General features: G+C 41.3%; 1 long non-coding RNA gene across 1 annotated transcript; it reads right to left on the bottom strand.

The window, feature by feature from the left end:
• Positions 1-9,095: 9,095 nt before the first annotated feature.
• On the bottom strand, positions 9,096-20,551 carry LOC135271895 (uncharacterized). Its single transcript, XR_010340020.1, has 6 exons — positions 20,450-20,551; positions 19,196-19,320; positions 16,549-16,879; positions 12,315-12,325; positions 10,358-10,434; positions 9,096-9,854 (listed from the first exon to the last, which is right to left on the bottom strand). It is a non-coding gene; the product is annotated as an uncharacterized LOC135271895 (long non-coding RNA).
• Between the last annotated feature and the right edge of the window lie 2,593 nt (positions 20,552-23,144).

The following is a 23,144-nucleotide window of genomic DNA, read 5'->3' as shown; positions in this document are numbered from 1 at the left end:
CCGTGAGCAACCATCTGAACTGCACTTGGAACACTGTGGTGGCTTACATCCGTGATTCCAGCACTGTGGGAGGCCGAGGTGGAAGAATCACTTCGGGCCAGAAGTTCGAGACCAGCCTGGGCAACATAATGAGTTTAGCTGGGCTTGGTGGTACACACCTGTGGTCCCAACGACTTGGGAGGCTGAGGTGGGAGGATCACTTGAGTCTGGGAAGTTGAGGCTGCGGTGAGATAGGATCACTCCTCTGCATTCCATCCTGGACGACAGGGAGATACCTTGTCTCAAAAAGAGAAAATACGTAAATAAATAAACTATAGTGTCTGCAGACAATCTGAGCCCAGGAGTTCACTGGCTGTGCATGAAGCTCTTCTGCTTTGGATGTTTCTTCAAAATTGCAGAACGGGAGAAAGGGTGTGGCAGCTGTCCTGGGTGATGGTCAGCCAGTGTGAGCCTGCCTAGGTCCACTGCCTCCTCACCCTCTCTATGCCCATATCGAATCTGTCCACTTTGGAGATTTATTTCATCCACAACAAATAAACATCTGCTGCCTCTAGAGATAAGTATTTGAAGCTCCTGAGTAACTATTCCATAACATTATATGATCGTTTATCACTGAAAGCACAAAAAACTAATAATAATTTAAATGTGAGTGTTTTTACTTTCAAGACAGTGATCCAATCTTGTTAATGACCTAAAAGTCGTGTACTCTTAAATACTTACTTCTTTTAAAGGATGCCAAAAAGTACTGTCAGCTTTGCTGTAATAAAAAAGCAAATGGATAATCACCAGGACACAAAACTCTGATTTTACAGGTGAAGGAGGGAAGGAACTGAGAAGTTACGACTCCTCTAAAACTTTTTTACTACAGGAGTTGTAACCCAAATGATCTATTTCTTCTGGATATATAGGCCACACCGCATGGTTTACAGCATTGCACAAGAGCATAGATTTTGGAGCAGAACAAACCAGTGTTTGAATCTCACCCCTGCTGTGGACTTGTTTTACCACTTAAGCCCAGTTACTTAAACCCCTGAAACAAGTTGTCAACTCTACACTTAGAGTGTATCCTCGCTCTTCCTTGTTCACGTACTCATGGTGGGATTTAGGAAGAGCTTTTACTAAAAGGGAGAAACAATTCTTCGAAGCATTATCTCATCTAGATCTGATTTCTAGAAATGTGGCAACCATCATGTGATAGCGAAAGGAACTAGACCAGGAAAGGCTTAAATACCAAGGCTGCATAAGCAAAAGATGGAAAGAACCCAGGTGCTTGGCACATCCTTGAGCCATCAGATTAACTAGCACTGGCGGGTCCCTATCTCTGAGTTAACTACTATGTAAAATAGTACCGGTTTCTGTTGTTGAAGCCATTTCGGGGTGTGGGTTGCTCTGTTTCTTCCTGTAGAAAGCTTCCAACTGAACCACACATTTAGCACACCATTCTAGATGGCACCTTTTAAAGGTTTAATTCCCTGCTTTATTGAATGAAGATCAAAATAGCTCTATCACTGAGTTGTTGCAAGAGGCTAATGAGATAATGTTAATAAATTATTTGGGCCAGACGCGATGACTCATGCCTGTAATCTCAGCACTTTGAGAGGTCAAGGAGGGTAGATTACTCGAGACCAGGAGCTCAAGACCAGCCTGGCCAACATGGTGAAACTCCGTCTCTACTAAAAAATACAAAAATTAGCCAGGCATGGCAGGTGCCTATAATCCCAGCTACTGGGGAGGCTGAGGCAGGAAAATTGCTTGAACCCGGGAGGTGGAGGTTGCAGTGAACTGAAATCACGCCACTGCACTCCAGCCCAGATGACAGAGTGAGACACTGCACTCCAGCCCAGGTGACAGAGTGAGACACTATCTCAAATACATACATACATACATACATACATACATACATACATACATACTTTAGCATGATGTCTGGTATAGAGTTTCACACATGATAGCTACTATCACTCTAGGTCAATGTTACTTTTATTTTAATACCCTGCCTTCTAGATAATTTCAGAGTATAACCAGACATTAAATTGGAAATTACATTTGAGACACCAAGATAAAACAGATATGATATTTTAAAGTAAGGTAACAGACGAAGATGCAAAATTTCAAAGGTTTTAGGTTTTGTTTGTTTTTAATAAAAAGCAGTTCCCTGACTGCTGAACCCCTCCTCTACATCTAAAGTACAAAAGCTTGAGGAAAGAATGTTGAGGAATATTTACTTGGGGAGAGCTGTGATGTGAGTTCTGCCCCTTCCTGTAAAAACATCAGCACCCCAGATGGGAGGACATTTTTCTCACTCTCTCAAGTCAAGAGAGGAACTTGAAGGAAACTGATCGGAGGACAGAATGTGTATGGTCTGAAGTATTTAGCAGGATGGGGTGAGGGACAGAATTGACTGGTTTAACAAAGAGAAAGGATGGAATAAGGAAATTTCCCTGCTGCTGAAAGATGAGTAGAAGCAAGGCTACACTGGGTTTGGCCCTTGGAGGGCGAAGGGTACATGAGAATTTCAAAGGGTGCATGAGAACCAGATGTAGACCATCCATACATGGTAATATCTAGAACTTTCTAATAGGGCCGCCAACCAGGAGGGGTGATCTGGTTGAAGGGTTGCTGTATTCCTAAAGGTTAAGGAGGGATAAAGTGACAAACCAGAAAGGGGTAAATCATTCGTGTCAAGAGAATTGTAGTTATTCAGTGATGGGGGAGATAAACTCTCTAAAGAACCTATAGACAGGCATGGTGGCTCACACCTGCAATCCCAGCACTTTGGGAGGTCGAGGCAGGTGCATCACCTGAGGTCAGGAGTTTGAGACCAGCCTGACCAACATGAAGAAACCCTGTCTCTACTAAAAATAAAAAATTAGCTGGGCCTGGTGGTGCATGCCTGTAATCCCAGCTACTTGAGAGACTGAGGCAGGAGAATTGCTTGAACCCAGGAGGCAGAGGTTGCAGTGAACCGAGATTGTGCCATTGCACTCCAGCCTGGGCAACAAAAGTGAAACTCTGTCTCAAAAAAAAAAAAAAACCTATAAAAGCAGCCATGAAAGAAACAGGCTGTAACCACCATCCAGGTCTAGAGAACACAGGCCCATCTTGTCAGAGCATCTGTCCTATTAGGCCTCACCAGCTCCCCTTGTACCTTATCTGCCCAGCCCTTGCATGTGGCTGGCTGGTCGGAGACAAGACTCTACTTCAGTGAAGACGAACCCTTTCACTCTTACATAGGTTTAATAATCTAAGTACTGAGTTGAGGCTGTTTTGCAAATAAAGAGACTCTGGGCTTTTAATTTCTTGGGGCCTATCCAAATTTTTATCTAGGACTATTTCAAAAAATACTACCACAATGAACAGGCTTAAAGGGAAAATAAAAATCAAATACTAAGTTGCTTGCATGTTTATACCCCATGTGTTCAGCTCTTCCAATGTACTAGTTACACAGTTTCCTATTATAGACTCACTGTATGCTCTGCGCTGGGATAAGTCTTGCAGAGATTAATAGAATCAGACACAATCACCAAATTGTATTGTATATTGCACTAAATTGTATATGGCTGGGATACAGAGACTGGCTTGTATCTGTTACTGAATCCATTATAACCATTAGTAAAAGACCATCTCTCTAAAACCTCGCAAACTATTGGTAGAGATGGGAATGGCAGTTAGAAAATAATTAGAAGAACTGGGTTCTAGTTAATGTTTTGCTACTGAGAAGCACTGAGACACAGACTATTCACGGCTTTTTTGTGATGCTTCATTAGCATATCTGTAAATTGAGAGGAATGGGCCACATAAGCCATATGGCATCATCTAAAATTCTATAATTCTATAGCAACATTATTCATGATAGCCAAAATTTGGAAACAACTCGAATGGGTAAATAGAATGTGGTCCATCCATACAATGGAATATGATTTGGCAATAAAAGGAATGAAGTCCTGACCCATGCTTCAGCATGAATGAACCCTGAAAACATGATGCTAAGTAAAAGAAGCCAGAGACAGGCCAGGAGCAGTGGCTCACGCCTGTAGTCCCAGCACTTCGGGAGGATGAGGTGGGCAAATCACGAGTTCAGGAGTTTGAGGCCAGTCTGACCAACATGGTGAAACCCCCATCTCTACTGAAAATACAAAAAAGTAGCTGAGTTTAGTGGCACATGACTGGAGTCCCAGCTACTCGGGAGGCTGAGGCAGGAGAATCACTTACAAAGGAAATTAGTGTAATCTAATTATTTTCTAACAACACTATATTCACTAAAAAGGAAGATACCTTCACTAAAAAGTAAATATTTTTATTTATTGCATTTCGTAATCCAGATTCAGAGATAATTTATGAAGGGATGAAAGAAAAAAACTTTTAGATCACCACACTGATATTATCACTCTCCTTTTATCTTCTAAGTACTGACAGTAAAATTATTAATTATAATTTATTAATTGATGAATCATTAAAATATATATGTAATTATTAACCTTGTCTTTAATTTCACCTTATTCTTCTGTTAAGGAGAAAGAAGAAGGGCACACGTATTAAGCCACTACTATCAGGCCCTGTGCCAACTGAGTTTATGCATAGCGTCTGATTCATTCCTCAGGGCAACCCTTAACAAAAGTAAAATTATCCCAGTTTCACCGAAGAATAACTGATGCTTGGAAAGTGTACATTATTTTCACAAAGGTACACAATAATACTAGGTAGATTTTGGATTTAATTCTAAGTCATTAAGAACAATATAATACAGAAATCAACTTGAGTTTTAACTATGTTTGTCTTCAGTGGCTTTATACAGAGCCTGTTGGGCCTAACACTAAATGCATTTGCTAATCTGGTTCAATTTTTAAATGATCTCTCAAAACTTTAATCACAAATTCTCCAGCCCATTTTGGGGGGTTTCATACTGTTCTTCAACTGGAATTTCCTTTTTACATATAAATTTTGTATTTCTTTAGCAGAGGGTCTTAAACTTAAGCTGATATTCTGACCTATTTGAACACATTTGCTAAATAATGAATGAGGCCTTCAGGGATTAATTTTCATGAATACGTGGGACTGGAAGAGACAGGGAAACATGGCGATGTTGTTTCACCTGGAGAAAAACCCCCTGCTATAGGTACGAACATGAGTATTCACCCACAGAACACCACTGTCACCAGCAGTGACGAGTGACCTCACCTAAGTGGCTTCACAGGTGGCCAGCATCTAGCAGTTACGAACTGATGGACCCAAGAAGGTGCTGGGGAGCTGATGTGAAATCCCTGCTCACCCATAGAAACGTTAGGATGTGATTTTTCAGGAGCCTGAGTTCCTAATGAGAGAGAGCACAAGCTCCACGTAAGTCTCTTCTCCAACTCGCATTTTTCTTTCTTTTGTGCAGTTTCTAAAAGATAAATTGTATATTCATCAGGGTTAGTAGTGTGAAAGAAAACAGAATCTTGGGACCCCAAACACACTATGCCAAGAGAAAGTCAAGCTTGAGAACTGATACTGTTGTCCTTTTGTCCCCAAACAGTTGTAATTTCACAACCCCGTGCCATAGCCCCATTTCCTCTGCTCCCTCTTTTCATGCAGTTACTTTAGCTTATGTCAAGTGTAGTTGACTGAGCACAGGACAATGCGTCATTGACTTTTTCCCCTACTCCCTCTTGTTCTTATGTAAAATGTAGATTTACTGAATTTAATCAGAGCCTCACAAGAATGTCACCATCTGCCTCACTGTCTATCCTCCCTCTCTTCCCTCCCCTCCTGCTTCCTTTTTTCCTTTAAATACTGAAGTTCTGAAAGCTCCCTGTCAACAAAAGGAGTCAAATTCTGTAAAATATTTGAAGAGATTTATTCTGAGCCAAATATGAGTTACCAATGGCCTCTGACACATTCCCAGGAGATCCTGACAACCCGTATCCCAGGTGGCCGGCTACAGCTTGGTTTTATACATTTTAGGGAGTCATAGGCATCAGTCAATACCTGTAAGATGTACATTGGTTTGATCCAGAAAGTCAAGACAACTGGAAGTGGGGCTTCCAGGTCATAGGTGGATTCAAACATTTTCTAATTAGTTGCATTATTATCTAAAGATCTGGAATCAATAGAAAGAGATGTCTGGGTTATGATAATGGGACATAGAAACCAAGGTTTCATCATGCACGTGAGGCCTCCAGGTAGGAGGCTCCATAAAGAACAGATTGTAAATGTTTGTTATCCGGCTTAAAGAGTCTGTTTGATCAGTTTTGATGTCTCTATGTTGATGTTAATGCTAGTCAGCTGTGCCTGAATTCCAAAAGGGAGGAAGCTATAATGAGGCACGTCTGACTCCCGTGATGGAACATCACGGCCTGAACTAGCTTTTCAGTTTAACTTTGCAATACCCTTTCCTGAGAGGAGGGGTTAATTCTGATGGCTGTGGGGTTTAGGATTTTATTTTTGGTTTACAACCTTTTGGGAAAAAACACAAATCACAGATACTCTTGAGACTTATAGTTTTTCCCAGACATGTCTTTAACCTTGGTAAAATACCCCTCTATGGATTGAGACCTGCCCCAGTCACTTTTTGGTCAACAGTAATAATACACATTGCTTCCTTTACATCAGTGAAAATGCCTGGCTTCAGGATTACATGCTCCAACCTTCTCAGTGTATGGTCACAGCTCAGGAGTTACGTCTCTTCCCCATGATAAATCACACATCTAAGTTTAGAAGAAACACCTGGATGGTTTTTGAACTCTCTTAATTGGAATTTTATACAAATTTCATATTCTTTGTCTGTTCCTGTTGATCTGCAACTGAAAGTGCTGTTGGTCCACAACATGGCCACAAAGCAGTCAGTACAATGGAAAAGGAGAGGAAATTAACATTTGCTAAGTGCCTGCTGTGTATAAAAACCTGTTCTAGGCAATTTGCATGTTAAACTTGCTTAGTCTTCATAACAACCCATGAGATAGTTGTTAATAGCGCTGTCTTATAGACGGATAACAGAGGCTCACAAAGGCAATTTACCTACTCACTCAAGCCATTATTAAATGGTAGAACCAGACTCTGACTCCAGGTCTGTCTGATTTAGATTCCTTGCTGAAGAAGCCATAAAGTTCATCACCTGTCTTTGAATAATCGGGAGGCACCATGGATACAGAATTTTCTTGTGTCTGAGTTTGAAAGATCTGTAGATATCTCAAAGAAGTTCAAGTAGCAAAAATCCGTCAAACATCCCTCTAAAGTGCATATTTCCCAGAGTAAAGCCAGTGGCTATTAAGATTTGGCTGGAGATTTTGCCAAAAGATTGGGATAAATCCAAAAAAGACAGCATGAAGAACTCTTAAATTCCTTTCACATGTGTATCATTTTTATGTTAGCAAGGGAGCCACTTTGATCCTACAATCAGATAACCCAGGAAGTGATTTGGAATTCTTTTAAATATCTGTACCATCCTTAGGGCAGGACACAAGGCCACGTCTTTTATTTTGATCCATGTGAAAAGACCAGGGTGGACTCTAGGCAGTATCGAGCTCTTCAGCTTCGAATCTGAACAGGACAGGAAGTAGCTAAAGATTAACAAACTAAGCAAACTTGTTTACTGTGCAACTATGCATAAGTTTGAGGCTAACTTCAGGAATTCTGAACCCTCAGGCTGTGCTGTGTAGTTTCCATAACAACTGTGACAGAAAATGAGGCAAACAGACGTGACTCACACAAAATGTTTCGGTCCAGTTCTCAGAGGCCAAATTTGGTCATTGGAGACCTTTAAAGAATAGAGTCATCTCTGTCTTACTAATCACATTCAAAGGGCAAAATGTTCCTCAGTAAGAACAGCTGTCTCCATGGGCCACCAAGGAGGTCTGTTCAATCATCAGTGCAGAACAATGGGGAGTCCCTACTGTTCACGTACGGCTGCTCCCTGCCAACTTCCCTCTGTAAAGGGGGTGCTCTTCTGAGCGTTAGAGACCGCCAGAGTGTTAGTGCTTGATTGTATTGTATGGTGACTGACTGCAGTTAGCTCCACAGAGGACTGGACAGCAAGCTGGTGCCATGTTTTGATGGTTGGGTCAGCATTGCTTCATGGGCTAGATTCACATGCAGTGAATCAGGCGTGGGACAGTGCGGGTAAGGAAGAAAATGAGGGGGCTCTTCTTGACAGTTTTAAAAAAGTGTCTGAAGCTCACAAGCAGTCTGCAAACCACTTCCTCCCCACCCTCGTCCTGTAACTACCACACGTTTGTGTAAAGGCTGCCTCTCTGGTTTCATGCCTCACTGACCTGTTTTGCTATATCCCAAGGGCTTTGTGCACAGCCTGTCTCTCAGATAGGTGCTTTGCCCATTTGCACTTCCCTCTACTCCTTCCATTAATTTCATCCTTTCCCACCATTCCCTTAATGCTTGTTGCCAACATATTTCTCTCTGTTTTTCGAGACAGAGTCTCACTCTCACCCAAGCTGGAGTGCAGTGGCATGGCTTTGGCTCACTGCAGCCTCAACCTCCCGGGCTTAAGCTATCCTTCCACGTCATCCTTCTGGATAGCCGGGACTATAGGTGCACCACCACAGGATAATTTGTGTAATTTTTTTGTAGAGACAGGATCTTGAAATGTTTCTCAGGCTGGTCTCGAATTCTTGGACTCAAGAGATCCTGCTGTCTTGGCTTCCCGAAGTGCTGGGATTACAGGTGTGAGACACTGCACCCAGCCCCATTTCTCTTATTCGCTCCATTTCTGCTTTTGCTCTTTATCCTTTCTCTTTCCCACATAGCAACTCAAATGATCTTTTAAAAATACGGACCCAGTTTGCTATCTTTCCCTTTGAAATGCTTCACTGACTGCCTTCCTCTGAGAGTAAACCCAAAACTGCAGGACTTCCACTCCTCCAGCCTTTGGTCTCAGTCTTTTGCACACCCAGATCCTCTGTTTCTTCCTCCCATTTTTCACCTGGCTGACTTATTCTTCCCATCTTTCTTTTAATACCTTTTGCTCAGTGAGGACCCATGCAGACATAGTGGAAGAGGACAGAAAAGTACTCCTAAGAGAAGAGGGTAGGAAGTACTCCTAGGTACTTGCTTCATCCTCAAGTAGATACTTCCAAAGTACACCATGCAAGAGGCATCCCTTATTTCACAATTTTTGGAACCTGTTGAGTCACTGAGTAGGCTATTCAGGGAAGGTTGGTGATGCAAGCTCCTTATTATCCCATGCGCAGAGGAAGCTAACACACTTGCTCTGGTTAATTCTGGTCTTGAATCATTTTCTGTTAGCTCTTGAGACTCCTTGCGTGTGGTACCAGATTGCTGAGCGATGATCTCAGTTTTTAGCAGGTGGGTTTGACCTCTGGGATGTCAGTCCTGTGTGGTAGAGCCATGATCCAAGGAAGTTTCTGAGGGAAGCGCTGGGATTTGGAATTAGTGAGTCAGTTGAGACTGACAAAAATCAGTGTGTCAAAGAGAGGCTCTTTGAAAAATATTCTGCATGGTGATACACTGCCTTTTTCTTCCCTTAGAACAACGCTAAAATTACAAAACAGAAACTCATTCAGAAGAAATTGTAATCAAAATAAAAGATGAGAACGGAAGTATTTGGAACCTGAAATGTTGATTGTTTCTGTTTTGATGCCTTCAAATTTAAATCAGAGTGTGGAAGGAGTGGAAATTCTTGGAATGTTACTTACAGGCTCCTGTATAGAAGAGCAAGCCCCTGAAATAGGCAAAGGTCTCTCCAACATTCCAGTAAGGAGAATGAAGCCAAGGAAGGTTAAACGATGTGCCCATTGTCCCAGAGCCAGAGAATGATGCACCAGGATGGGTCCCCAGAGCCCAAGCTCATGCAGGGGCCAAGATGGTTCTGACTGCTGCGTTCTCAGGAGAATACAGGCTTCCTATAAATATAAGAAACTTTTATCTACATAGCCAGTATAATAAAAATGCTGGGAAATCACACAGAAATCTGTTTACTTTTCTAAAATATTAAGTTGGAATAATTGGAATAAAATGTGCCATTCTCTTTTTTGGATAACATGTTTTAGTATAAATCATATAAAGATGGCATTTTTGTAACTCAAAAGCAGCAAAATGTTAGCAATTTGAAATTGCACTTGTCTTTGAATTGCTGTCTCTCCTGATTCTACTATATTTTATCTCTGGTTTTAGCACTCAGCACATTGCCAAGTACCTAGTAAAAACCCAGGAAATGTTTATTGAAGAAATGAACAAAATGAGATTCTGTTATGTAAGATAGACAGCCTTATGTGTTATACTTCTTACACGGACATGACATTTTAATAAAATAGGTGGTAGCTTTATAAAGACATCTCAGTAGAGAGGGATGTATGTAGGCTTTGGCAAAGAGAAGAGAAGTCAGATTTTCACCTTCAGTACTTACTGTGAGAGACCACAGGCAAATTACTTAGCCAATCTGATACCATTTCCTCACTGCAGAATGGGAATGACGATAGATAACTGCAAGGATTATTATGAGAATCAAATGAGATTGTGTTTATACTGAATCAGTCTTACAGTAGGCACTCAACAAATGTTATTCTTGATTCCAAATCCTGGTATTAAATTACCATTTAATTCTTCACATAAAAACATGGAGTTCTAAAAAGGTTTTTTTTTTTTTTTTTTTTTAATACTGGCTTCAGCTAAGCAGTGCTGACTAAAATGCTTCTTAGGCAATAAACATTTTTGAATTATTTTTAAAACATCATTCAAATAAAAATATACAATGAAGCAGCATTTCCCAAGTATTAATGGCATAAATGCCTTACTATATTAATACAGCATAGTAATATCAACAGATTGAAGGCAGTAAAAATTCTAGTTACTTTTCCTTTGTGGGAGAGGCATCTGTATAATAAGAAATTCTATTTTAATACTGAGAAATGGTAAACTTCCTGTGTTCTAGTTCATCATTATTCCTCTGCCCTTTGAAGATGATAATGGTCTGCAAAACAGAGCTATTTTGGTACCAAGTAAAGCTGCAAAATCTCCCTCATCAGCAAAATTGAAGGAGAGGCTAGGAAAAAGTGTTTATGTTTGCAATTAACTGGGTCTCTCTTGATATTCAATAGTAAAAAAACAAAGTCTTTGTTGGTCTAAAACAATTTGGTATTTTAGGGAAAAAAATTCACATGAAAATAATGTCTTCAATTTTGTTTTGCTGCCATGTATAAAGATATTCTTAGTGACAAAAAATGTAACGTGCATTCACTATAGGGGAAGATTTTCAGATTTATTTTTTGGCCTGTCTTTATTATTGTTTATTTCTGTTTTTGTTTTAGATTTTAACAAAGCTTTAACCACTTTCTTTTCCAGGGGTTACAATTGTGTTTATTCATAGAACTGAAGTTCAGTTCTTTCTCCCTTTATTTATTTAGAATTCCACAAATATTTATTGATTACTACAACCAACATGACACGGGCCTAGACTAAGGGGACCCAGTGACCTAGCAGAAAAAAAAGTGTTTTGCCTTCATCCAATTTATATTGGAGGTAATTTCCGCCACTCTGATAATTATCATCTATATTAATTCATATTTTATTATAATTCATGGTGGCACAATGCTAAAATGACCTGATTTGTGTATGTATTCTGATATAGTCACTGTGTAGTACATTGTATCTATACATTGTATCTACAGTATATTGAATATATACATTGTATCTATAGGTACGTTGCATATATACATTGCATCTATAGTATATTGTATAGTACATTGTGTCTATAGCACATTGTATAGTACATTGAATAAGACATATGCACACACAAACACACTTATATAAACACACAAGTACACATTTAATCCATACACAATAATTTTTTTTTGAGACGAAGTTTTGCTCTTGTTGCCCAGGCTAGAGTGCAATGGCATGATCTCAGCTCACTGCAACCTCTGCCTCCTGGTTTCAAGTGATTCTCCTGCCTCAGTTTCCCAAGTAACTGGAATTACAGGCATCTGCCACCACGCCCGGCTAATTTTTGTATTTTTAGTAGAGACGGGGTTTTGCCATATTGGCCAGGCTGGTCTCAAACTTCTGACCTCACATGATCTGCCCGTCTTGGCCTCCCGAAGCACTGGGATTACAAACATGAGCCACCTCGCCTGGCCTGCCATTACGTTTGAAGTATGATTCAAATTCAACAGAAAAAATATTTAAGGTCCAACTCCACAACAGATACCATCTAGGGGTTTGTATGAATGTGACCAAGTCCTGCCTCAAGGAGCCTTCAGTTCATTGAGGAAAAGACTTGAAGAGAAAGATTTGCCAGGGAGTGAAGAGAAAAACAGCGCTGATGCCGCATCCTGAAATTGAGGTCATATCATCACAGGGAAGACATTTGACTTAACTCACAGAAATGTAGAGTGTGGGGAGGGAACAGAATTTCAGGGCAGAGACGGCAGCCTTGCTGTTCTAAGTTTTGGTTTGCAGAGCAGCAGCTTTGGCATCACCCAGGAGCTTGTTGGAAATGCAGATGCTCAGGCCTCAGGGCTCACTTCCCAGACTAAATCAGAATTTGCACTTTAGCAAGACCCCCAGGTGATACATAGATGCTTTAAAATTTGAGACGCACTGGGCTAGAACACAGAGGATGAAAAGCTGGCCCCTGTTGGAAGATGGTAACCTGGGCCAATGTGGTTGGAGCACAGCCTCCCAGGCAGGGTGCAAGGAGGAGGCTGGAGAAGCAGAGGGAGAAAATGCTGCAGTGGAATCCAAGAAGGTTTCTTCAAACTGGCTGGGAGTAAACTCTAGTCAGTCACTACTTTCCCCTGGAAACATTAACCACTTCCTCCTCTGATTGATGACTGTATTTTTCTTTTGTTGTACATGGACCTGGCCAGTCCATGTTAAGGCAATTGGTTTATGTGTCTGCCTTCCTCCCTCCTCCCACTTTCCCCTAACTCCACCATTCATAGTTTAAAACAGACCTATTTGTTTTTGCATCTCTTGAACTTAGTACTCAAATGACTGAACTGAAGTGAGTTGTGACTACAAATTACTGAGTCACGCATTAGCCTATCCCCAAGTTACTAATAATTCAATATTGTAGGCCAGACAGAGTTGTCAATTATTCCCTAATTCACTTGTTCAACAACTATTCATGGCATGTCAGGCACTTTCTACCTCCCTGTCTGGTTCCTGAGAATGTCTCCCTGCCACCACCTCTCAGCACCCTGGTCCCTCAGGCCATCTGATTGCTCTGAACAAAGCACATGAGTATTGATCCCATCAGCAGCAACAAGCTCTGCATACCACGCACCTTCTCAGTAGAAAGTGAGATTTCTGCTTCCACTGACACGTAAAAAGATTACTAGCATTAACAGCAGAATGTACTGTACCCATGGATAACAGAGACGATGCTAGCTGTACTTAGTAAGAGCTAAAAGCTTCAGAAAAATCTTTCTAAGTTCAGGCCCAGGACAGAGGAAGAATAGCATTCAAGCAACAAGAAGGGAAAGGACATTCCAGGAGGACAGAATGGGAATAAATATAAAATCCAAGATAATGTTTAGGGGACTATGGGAAGAGGAATCAGAGCACACAAAACTTCAGATATATTTAAAAGGGTCCAGTCTTAAGCCAGATAGTGTTTTTTATAGTAATCTTTAAGCTGCATCTATATTTTATATTTTTCCTTTATACATATGGTATATTCTATGTATTTCTAAAAATCAAATATAAATAAGACAGAAAAAGAAAATGAAGCAGCAGGAATGCTTTGTTACAAGTTAGTTAATCTGGCTTGCGAGAGGTGCTGAAGAATTTTTTTGATTGACTGAGTCCATGTTTATTGATTTAATTTATGCTTTTGCAACAGGGTCTTACTCTGTTGCAGTGGTGGTGTGATCACACTCACTCCAGCCTCGACCTCCTGGGTTCAAGTGATCTTGATCCTCCCACCTTAGCCTCCCAAGTAGCTGGGACTACAGGTGCACACCACCACACCCAGCTAATTTTTGCATTTTTGTAGAGATGGGGTTTTGCCATGTGGCCCAGGCTGCTCTTGAACTCTTGGGCTCAAGTGATCCACCCACCTCTGCCTCCCAAAGCGCTGGAATTACAGACATGAGCCACCGTGCCTGGATAGTTCATGTTAAGACAGTGTGCTAGGTAGATTTAGAGAGACCGGATCACAATGGGCCTTGAATGCCCAGCTAAGGAAGTTGGATTTAACACTGTAGGCAATGAAAGTGCTGAGCAGGGGAGTGATGTGCGTAGAGTGGCACTTTAGAAAGCTCAATCTAGTTGTAATGTAAAAGACACACTGAAAGGTAAGAACAGAAGGCAGTGAATTCCTTTAACCATGGCACCACTCTAGTGAGATGGTAGCGGCCCAGTGAAGGCGACTATGACCCTGGCAGGAAATGATTAATTTGAATAACATAATGCAGAGGATGAAGCCAACGCATCTCCAAATTCTGGTGATACTTCCTCCCTAATTAACACTCAACTGCTTTCCATCTCTTCTTCATAGCTACACATCTTAGCTACACAGCTACACAGCTACGGTAGGTGCATAAAGCATGACATGCTCTCTACCCTCTGGTTCTTCCCCTAAATGCTGCCAGTTTGATCTTTTAAAAACACAAATAAAAATATTGCTGTTCTCTAGCTTGAAAGTCTCCAATGGCTCTGTTAGCATTATATATAACACGATGTAAACTCTAAGCCAGCCTCAAGTGCTTCGGCCCTGCCCGTCTCCATTTCCAGCTCATACTATTCTTTCTCCTGCTCTCTCAGTTCAAGCAACATTGCTCCAGAAAATTGCTCTAATTTTATTGAACATGTTACGCTTTTCCCAAAATAGAATCTTGTTCTAAACTAGTTCCCCTCTTTAAATTGCTCCTTTCTCTATCTTTTGCCAGGATAACTTCCCATGCTTTTCACTGTGGCTTATATTCCACGTGAATGTAATGTTAGTCCCCCTGTAAGCCTGTAGAGAAGCAATATTTCAAAGGTCACTAAATAATTCAGAAATTGTGTGATGGTAACATTTCTAAATAAAGGAATTCTTTTCTGAATTATTATGTTTTGTTACTGAAATTCAAAACACATTTTTTAACTTCCTTTTTAAAATTGTAGCTTTATTTACCAGTTCAATTATATTTAGGTGTATAGTTTAGGGGTATAAAGTACATTTAACTGCTGAGAAACTATTCCCTAACTCCAGAGCTCATTTCTTTTCCCAAACTGAAACTTTGTACCCAGTAAACACTAACCCCTCACCATTCCTCCTCTCCTGAGACCAGCCTCTATGAATTGGCTACTCCAGGTATCACATGTTAGTGGAATCCCACAGTATTTGTTCTTTTCTGATCGACTTATTTCATTTTGCATAATGTCTTCCAGGTTGACCCATGTTGTAGCTTGTGTTAGAATTCTCTTCCTCTTTTTTTTTTGAGACGGAGTTTCGCTCTTGTTACCCAGGCTGGAGTGCAATGGTGCGATCTCAGCTCACCGCAACCTCCGCCTCCTGGGTTCAAGCGATTCTCCTGCCTCAGCCTCCCTACCAGCTGGGACTACAGGCATATGCCACCATGCCCAGCTGATTTTTGTATTTTTAGTAGAGATGGGGTTTCACCCCGTTGACCAGGATGGTCTCCATCTCTTGACCTTGTGATCCACCCACCTCGGCCTCCCAAAGTGCCGGGATTATAGGAGTGAGCCACTGCCCGGCTTTCTTCCTCTTTAAGTATGGATCATATTCCATTGTATGTGTACACCATTTTTTGTTTATCCGTTCATCTGTTAATAAACAAGGGTGTTGTTCTCACCTTTAGACTATTGTGAATAATGCTGCTATGAACACAGGTGCATCTATTCAATTTCCTAATTACATTTTGGGGGAGGGGGATATAACCCGAAGTGGAATTGCAGGAGTCTATGATAATTCTATGGTTAATGTTCTGAGGAATGGCTGAACTGTTTTCTACAATGGCTGTACCGTTTTACATTCCTGCCAGCAGTGCACAATGGATCCAATTTCTCCACCTTCTCTTCAGAACTTGTTCTCCACTTGTTTAGTAGCCATCCTAACGAATGTGGAGCCCACACCACATTTAGTAACACAGTTATAAATTTAGGAATTAGAAGGGCTGTAATCTCATTTAGCCCTAGTCTCTTATCTTCCAGAAGAAGCTGAAACCCAGAATGTTAAGTGACTTATCCTATGTCACTTATCAGAATGGGGCTTGCCAGCGTTTCATGGAGTCTCTTAGACATTGTACACCAGAGTAGGGGAGAAAAGCAGCTAAGCATCAGACTTAGGAATACATCAGAGCTGAAACAAAACCATATGTGAAATTGAGATGGCAGTCTGACTTTGCACTCTCCTACCTTAGAAAGTTAGACTGGCACAGAAAAGTTGGTGAACCTCGAGAGTTTCAGTTTCCTGATCTATCAGATGCAGATAATAATACTTGCCTTGTAGACATTTTGAAAAGATTAAATGAAATTATTCAAGATCCTTTATAGTCCTGAAGCTATTTCAACATTGAAAAAATATTAATTTTCCTTCCACCACCAACATCTAGCATAATTTGGGATACATGTTAGGTGGTAAACCAGCACTCTGACCACAGGGTCTAAAACTGCTTTAGGCTTCAGATTTCTTCTGGCAATTTCTTTCCGATTTAGGGTGGGTGCTAACAAAAGGTCAGAGGAACAACAGAAGCAGATGGTCTTCCTGAAGTGTGTGCCAAAAGGATTTGTGAGTGTCTTGGGGAGACGTCTCCACCCATCGCACAGCTTGGAGGCTCAAGGGCAGATCCCCAACATTGTACTGGTCCCTTCCTGAGCACTCCCTGGTGCAGACTCCAAGTCTGACAGGGAAAATGTGCTGTGATCATCCTACGGGGGACGGAGCAGCTGCTCCAAGGTGGAGTCTATTGTCAAGGTTCTCCTGGTAACAAAAAGAGGAAAAGGTCTATCAAAGCGTTTCCTGCCCGCGGGAGCCATGTGCTTCCATTAATTCTTTTCCCTGAGTCAGTCTGTCTCCCTCAGCTCATGTCTCTCCATGTCCACTGTCCCAGGAAAAAGAACAGGCATTTTTAGCAGCTGATTTAAAAACCTTTCCACAAAGTCAGGCTAACAAGAGGAGCAAGCTCAGATATTCAGTGACATGCATCTATATATTTGATAAGGAAGCTGGCACTAAAAAAGGGTTTTGGGCAGTTATAATTTTTCAGAAATCTGCTTATGCCCTTCAACTGCTTTGGCCACGGGTACCTGAGGATGAGAGTGACGTCTTTGCTATCCTTGCACCATCAAGAAATCATAGAAAAACAACAATGAGTATTCTCTTAATATTACACTGATAACATTCACACCTTATAGAAGAAATTAGCTAGTGATGGGATTGAGTAAAACAGTATTTCTAAATGAGTGACTGAGTTCAATGAATCAAATTTGCTAGCCACAGGAGTCAGTAAAAATATATTTCTAAATGAGTGACTGAGTTTCATGAACTAATCTGAATCTCAGCTCAGGAAAGAAGGCCTGGAGTGTGACTCTCATGAATAAGGTAAAACGTGGTCACTTATAGTGCACCCTGTTCCGGAAAAGATATTGTCACAAAGAGAGAGGATGGTGAGCATGGTGTCTACTAACAGAGCAGAGAGAAAGATAGAATTTGACAAATGCCTGTCCAGCAGTGTTATGACGAAAGCCCCTAAGTGCTAATATGGGAGATTGCAAAAAATGGTGGAAGATAATCAAGATACCCCGGCCAATGTCCTGCCAATTGAACAGGTGAGTGAAGTCATCCTGTGCCACTCAGCCACCACCTGACCACAGATGCCTGAGAGAGCGCAGCAGACAATCACTGAGTTGGCCCAGGCCAGAAGAACCTGAGCTGACCTACAGAATCATGAGTTAAATTGAATGCTTGTCACTTTAAGTCACTAAGTATTGAGGCAGCTCGTTATGTAGCAAAAGGTAGATGTAGTGGTCAGTGGCTAAGAGCTCTCTGCTGTGAAGTTAATCCTTCAACCCTTGCCAAAGTCAGGGAGAAATTGTCCTTAAGACTCTAGATTTTGCTTGGCTTTCACTTATAATTTTTCCTCCTCCTTGGCACTTGAATTTCTCTTATAAATAAATAAATTAATTTATTTATTATGTTTTGAGACAGGGTCTCACTCTGTCACCCAGGCTGGAGTGCAGTGACATGGTCCTGGCTCACCGCAGCCTCCGATTCCTGGGCTCAAGCAATCCTCCCATCTCAGCCCCACAAGTAGCTGGGACCACAGCAGGTGGCACCACACCTGGCTAATTTTACATATTTTTTGTAGAGATAAAGTCTTACTATGTTACCCAGGTTGGTCTTAAACTCTCGGACTGAAGAAATCATCCCACCTTGGCCTCCCAAAGTGCTGAGGTTACAAGTGTGAGCCACCAAGCCAGGTCCTTGAGTTTAGCTGGCATGAGTAAATCTTCCCATCTCTCAAGCGTGGTGCCCAGAGTACTGAATTTCTGGTGTTTCTTAGCTGAAGAGCAGAGTTTTGAGTGGTTATACCTCTGGCATGCACCTGTCCTGCCTAAGCAACCAGCTCTGTCTTATTTGTGTAGAATTTTTACAAATCTAACAGCAAAAATGAGTCCTTAAAATTGAAAGAGAAAAATTTAATCAGTTTTTTATATCCGTTTAATTATTTTTTAAAGGTATAAAGAAATAGTAACTGAAATACATGTGAAATCTGTTCTATATATATAGAATTCCAGTGTCGATGTCCTTCAAGGATACAGAGTCCACATACCAGGCTAGATAATCATTGAAGAATCCCAGGCCTCTGGCCTCTTTGATCCTGTAAACAAGGTGAAGATGTAGGTATCTTCATCTTCCAAATATATGTAGAATGAAATGACAACACTAGCTTATGCCTACTCAGTGTGATCATGTGATCATTAGCAATGTCAAGTTAAAAGCCAGACGCTCAGATTGTCATTTTGGCTGCATAGTATCCCACCCTCGCTTGACTAGTTTATTTTAGTCAATTTATTTAATTATTTTCTGTGTCAGAGTTGATATGATACACACTTAGTAATTTTTTTTCAAATTGAAATTTGATAGTGACCAACAGCATTTGATCTCTAACAACATCTTGCAGGACTCTAGTCCGCCAAGATTCCCACACTTCTCAGGCACAGATTATGAAGCCCTCTAAACCCATTCTATTCATACTGAAATTCTTACTATATAAGGTAAGATGGATAGAATTACTTTTGTGACCAGCAGAGCCTTTTTCCTTGTATATCACTGGAGTTTTTAAACCTTCCCCGCATTGCTCCCTGACCTTCCTTCGCTCACCAAATGAAATGCCCAAGCTGTGACATATGACTCTGAAGCTGGAAGGAGAGTAAGAGAAAACAATATGAGGACTTGTTCCCTTCCACTTAACATTTGAAGCCATTCCTGTGTAATGAAAAGCAAACAAAGTTTTTAGTGGCAGAAATGCGCCGTTGCACAATGCCATTTTGACGTGGCTGTTTCGGCATGAACTGTGGTTCACCCCTGGGTTCAGCAACGCAATTGGTAATGGAACGCTGTCGACTGAGCCCTCCTTCAAGATGCTGAAGAGACAAAACGGATGCAGATGTTGACTCCAGAGGTTAATAAACAAATACCTATTTTTAAGTGATATGTGTGGCTTCATATTCAAAAACACTTATGAGGTGCCTACCCCACACTAGAGTCTGTACAAGAAGCTTTGTAGCATTCGGCCATGAGCACGGTGCTGTCCTGGTCCCCAGTGACCTAACTCTAACTTGTGGGTGTTTCCACATGTTGCTGTATGTTACGCTTACAATAAGCAAGAGAAATAATTACAAAAGATGTTATGAGCTGAACTCTGTCCCCCCAACCAAAATTTCCATGTTGCGATCTTGATCCCCAGCACTTCAAAATGCAACTGCATTTAGAGATGGGGCCTTGAAAGAGGTAGGTTACACTAAGGTCTTTAAAGTGGGACCTCTTTCAATATAACTAGCGTTCCTCTAAGAAGTGAAGATTAGGATACAGTCACACACAGAGGGAGGACCATGTGAAGATGCAGGGAGAAGATGGCCATGTACAAGCCAAGAAGAAACCAACCCAGCTGACAGCTCAATCTCAGACTTTCCCCTGCAGACTGTGAACAGGTAATTTTCTGTTGTTTAAGCCATCCAATTGGTGGCATCTTGTTACAGAAGCGTTAATAAACTAATACAGAAGGTATTGTTATCCCTATTTTATTAATGCTAAAGTGAGGTTGTGAGACATTAAGTAATTTACTCAAAATTTACACATACCTCATAAACGGCTGAGACAGGATTAGAATGCAGGTCTTCATAAGCCCTACAAACTGCTCTCCTATCTTTCTACCGCCTTCCACACTGTAACACACATGGAGCTATCCCACTAACAGCCAAGACCAGGGCTGGGAAAAATCAAGACGTTCTTCTTCAGTCAACTACCTTCAGTTGTTTTCCTCCTCACCAATTTCAGATGCTTCCTATCCTCGGCTTCAGTCTTTCTGTTCTTCTGCTACTCTCCCTTTATGATTAAAACCACATGACCTCAGTGGAAGATATTCGCTGTCAGGAAGAAAGTTAAATGTTGGTATTCTAGTTTATAGAAGTGCCTGCTAGTGATATGTGCTACTCATTTTTTTTGGACAGGATCTCGCTCTGTTGCCCGGGCTGGAGTGCAGTGGTGCAATCACAGCTAACTGCAGCTTCGACCTCCCAGGCTCAAAGTCTTGCCTCAGCCTCACGAGTAGCTGGGACTACAGGCACACGCCACCATGCTTGTATTTTTTTGTAGACAGAGTTTTGTCATGTTGCTCTGGCTGGTCTTGAACTCCTGGGCTCAAGTGATCCTCCTGTCTCAGCCTCCCAAAGTGCTGGGATTACAGGTATGAGTCATCATGGCCAGCCTAATTCTTACTGTCTAAAAGACAAACTTGTCTGGACTAAGAAATGAATCTCTGTAATAGCAGGCAAGTGGTAAATATATTTAGGGGGAGACAGCTTACATTCTTTTGAAAAATGTATTTTAATTGCTGGAACTGTAAGCTTTATGGGAACCTGATGGGAGTTAGAAAATGATCTGATCATTGTGAGTTGGTAAGATTTCTTAAAACAAATAAAATTTAGAGCCAAGTCAAAATAATGGTATTATCTGAATTAGAGATAATAGGAATAAGGTATTCCACAATAAAGTCCGAGGCACATTTTGCTATAATTGTTCAGTCCAAAAGGTATTGAGGCCTGCAATATACTTGGGGAAACATGGATGAATTGAAGTGAGCCATGTCCTCACACTGTGCACAGTCGGTGACTTTAATCTAGGTCAGCACTTCTCAATATGACTGAGCAGCAAAATCACCTGGGGAGTGATTGAAGCATGGAGCTAGCAGGTGCCCAGCCCCAGAAACTCTGAATCATTAAGTCCAAAGGGCTGGATTTTTAAATGTCCTCAAGGACACCGTGATAAGAGTAGGCTTGGAGACAATTGCACTGCCCTAGGAATTCTGCAACGTCAGGGGAAGACAGTCCTCAGACACAGCATTTCAGATACTGTGGCTGCCAGTACCCTTCAGGATCACGGGGTTTCTCTCAGATGATAAAACCTGGGCGTAAATAATAAACATAGACAAATTGCAAGAACACTAAAAGGAAAGGTAGTGATAAGAAACAGAAGCTTTCTTTCTGGTCAAACATACATGTATCAGGGTAGATAAATATCAGATTGAAATTCAAGAAAGAGAAATACCTGAGACTGGGTAATTAATAAACAAAAGTGGTTTAATCAACTCATAGTTCCATATGGTTGGGGGGGCCTCAGAAAACTTACAATCATGGCCAAAGGTGAAAGGGAAGCAAAGCACGTCTTACACAGTGGCAGGAGAGAGAGAGCCCAGGGGAAACTGCCACTTTTCAACCACCAGCTCTCATGAAAACTCTCTCACTCTCACAAGAACAGCACTGGGGAAACCGTCTCCATGATCCAGTCTCCTCCCACCAGGCCCCTCCCTCAACACGTGGGGATTACAATTCAAGAGGAGATTTGGGTGGGGACACAGAGCCAGAGCGTGTCAGTATCATTTCCAATTAATGACAGAATTAATATGGTAAGACAAATTCTAACTAATGCCATGAAATCAAATCCTCTTTCTTGGTCTTTATATTACAAAGTGCTACCAACGGAAGAGCCAATGTAGCCTAAGAAATGGTTCCATATCTCGTGTTCTTTTCAGCTGACTGTGGAGCTTTGTAAAAATACCTAGTACTAAGGACAATGCCTGGAGAGTTTGGGACCAAGAATCTCTATTTTTAAAACTTTACAGATGAATTCAATTCTCACCAACAGTGGGGATTGTCTCAGTGACTCTGTCATTGCTTGGCTATGGAAGAGATAGTCAAAATAATGAAAGCCAGCCCTGGCACAGTCACCAGCCAACCAGAACGGGGACAGGCTATTAAAAAGGACAGATGCATCTACAAAAAGTAATTTTCCTCACATTGTGCCTTCAGCAACCACTGACTAAAGATGAAAACTTTTAAATTAGGCCTTTATCAGACTTAAGAGAAATTCCTGTCATATGTGGAATACCAATTGATCCAGAAAAAAATCCTGCGGCACAGTTGCTATTTCCCATTGATGTAGAATGCAAAAGCTGATAAAGGTCACAGACATCATCCATCTAGTCTAGCTGCTTTTTTTTCTTACAGATGAAACTCAGAGATAATAAAGGAATTTGTCTAAGGCAGAGTCGGGAAAAACCCCAGAATTCTAGGCTCAGTCTGGTATTGTTTGCTTAACACGATGCTGTTGTCCACAGATGAAGAAACAAAAGCTCAGGGAAGAAAACTGATACGCTCCTATAGGACTATATGTCTGTAGTGTGTGCATGAGTGTGTGCATGTGTGTGTGAACGTGTGTGCACATGTGTGCATGTGTGTGCACTTGTCTGCATGTGTCTGTGTGCATGTGTTTGCACATGTGTGTGTGCACTTATCTGCGTGTGTGCATGTGTGTGTGCACGTGTGTGTGTGCATGTGCGTGCGCTTGTCTGCATATGTCTGAGTGCATATGTGTGTGCATGCTTGTGTGTGTGTGTAAGAAGAAGGGAGGGGAGAAAGCGGCTACCCTAAAAATCTTCTGATTACTCATCCAGTTTTAATTTAAA

The sequence above is a fragment of the Aotus nancymaae genome, unplaced genomic scaffold, assembly GCF_030222135.1.
Source record: "Aotus nancymaae isolate 86718 unplaced genomic scaffold, 86718_ANA_hifiasm-v0.15.2.pri h1tg000097l, whole genome shotgun sequence".
Classification (NCBI taxonomy): Eukaryota; Metazoa; Chordata; class Mammalia; order Primates; family Aotidae; genus Aotus; species Aotus nancymaae.
Note: the sequence above shows the minus strand (reverse complement) of the source record. Positions and strands in the feature narration are given on the sequence as shown.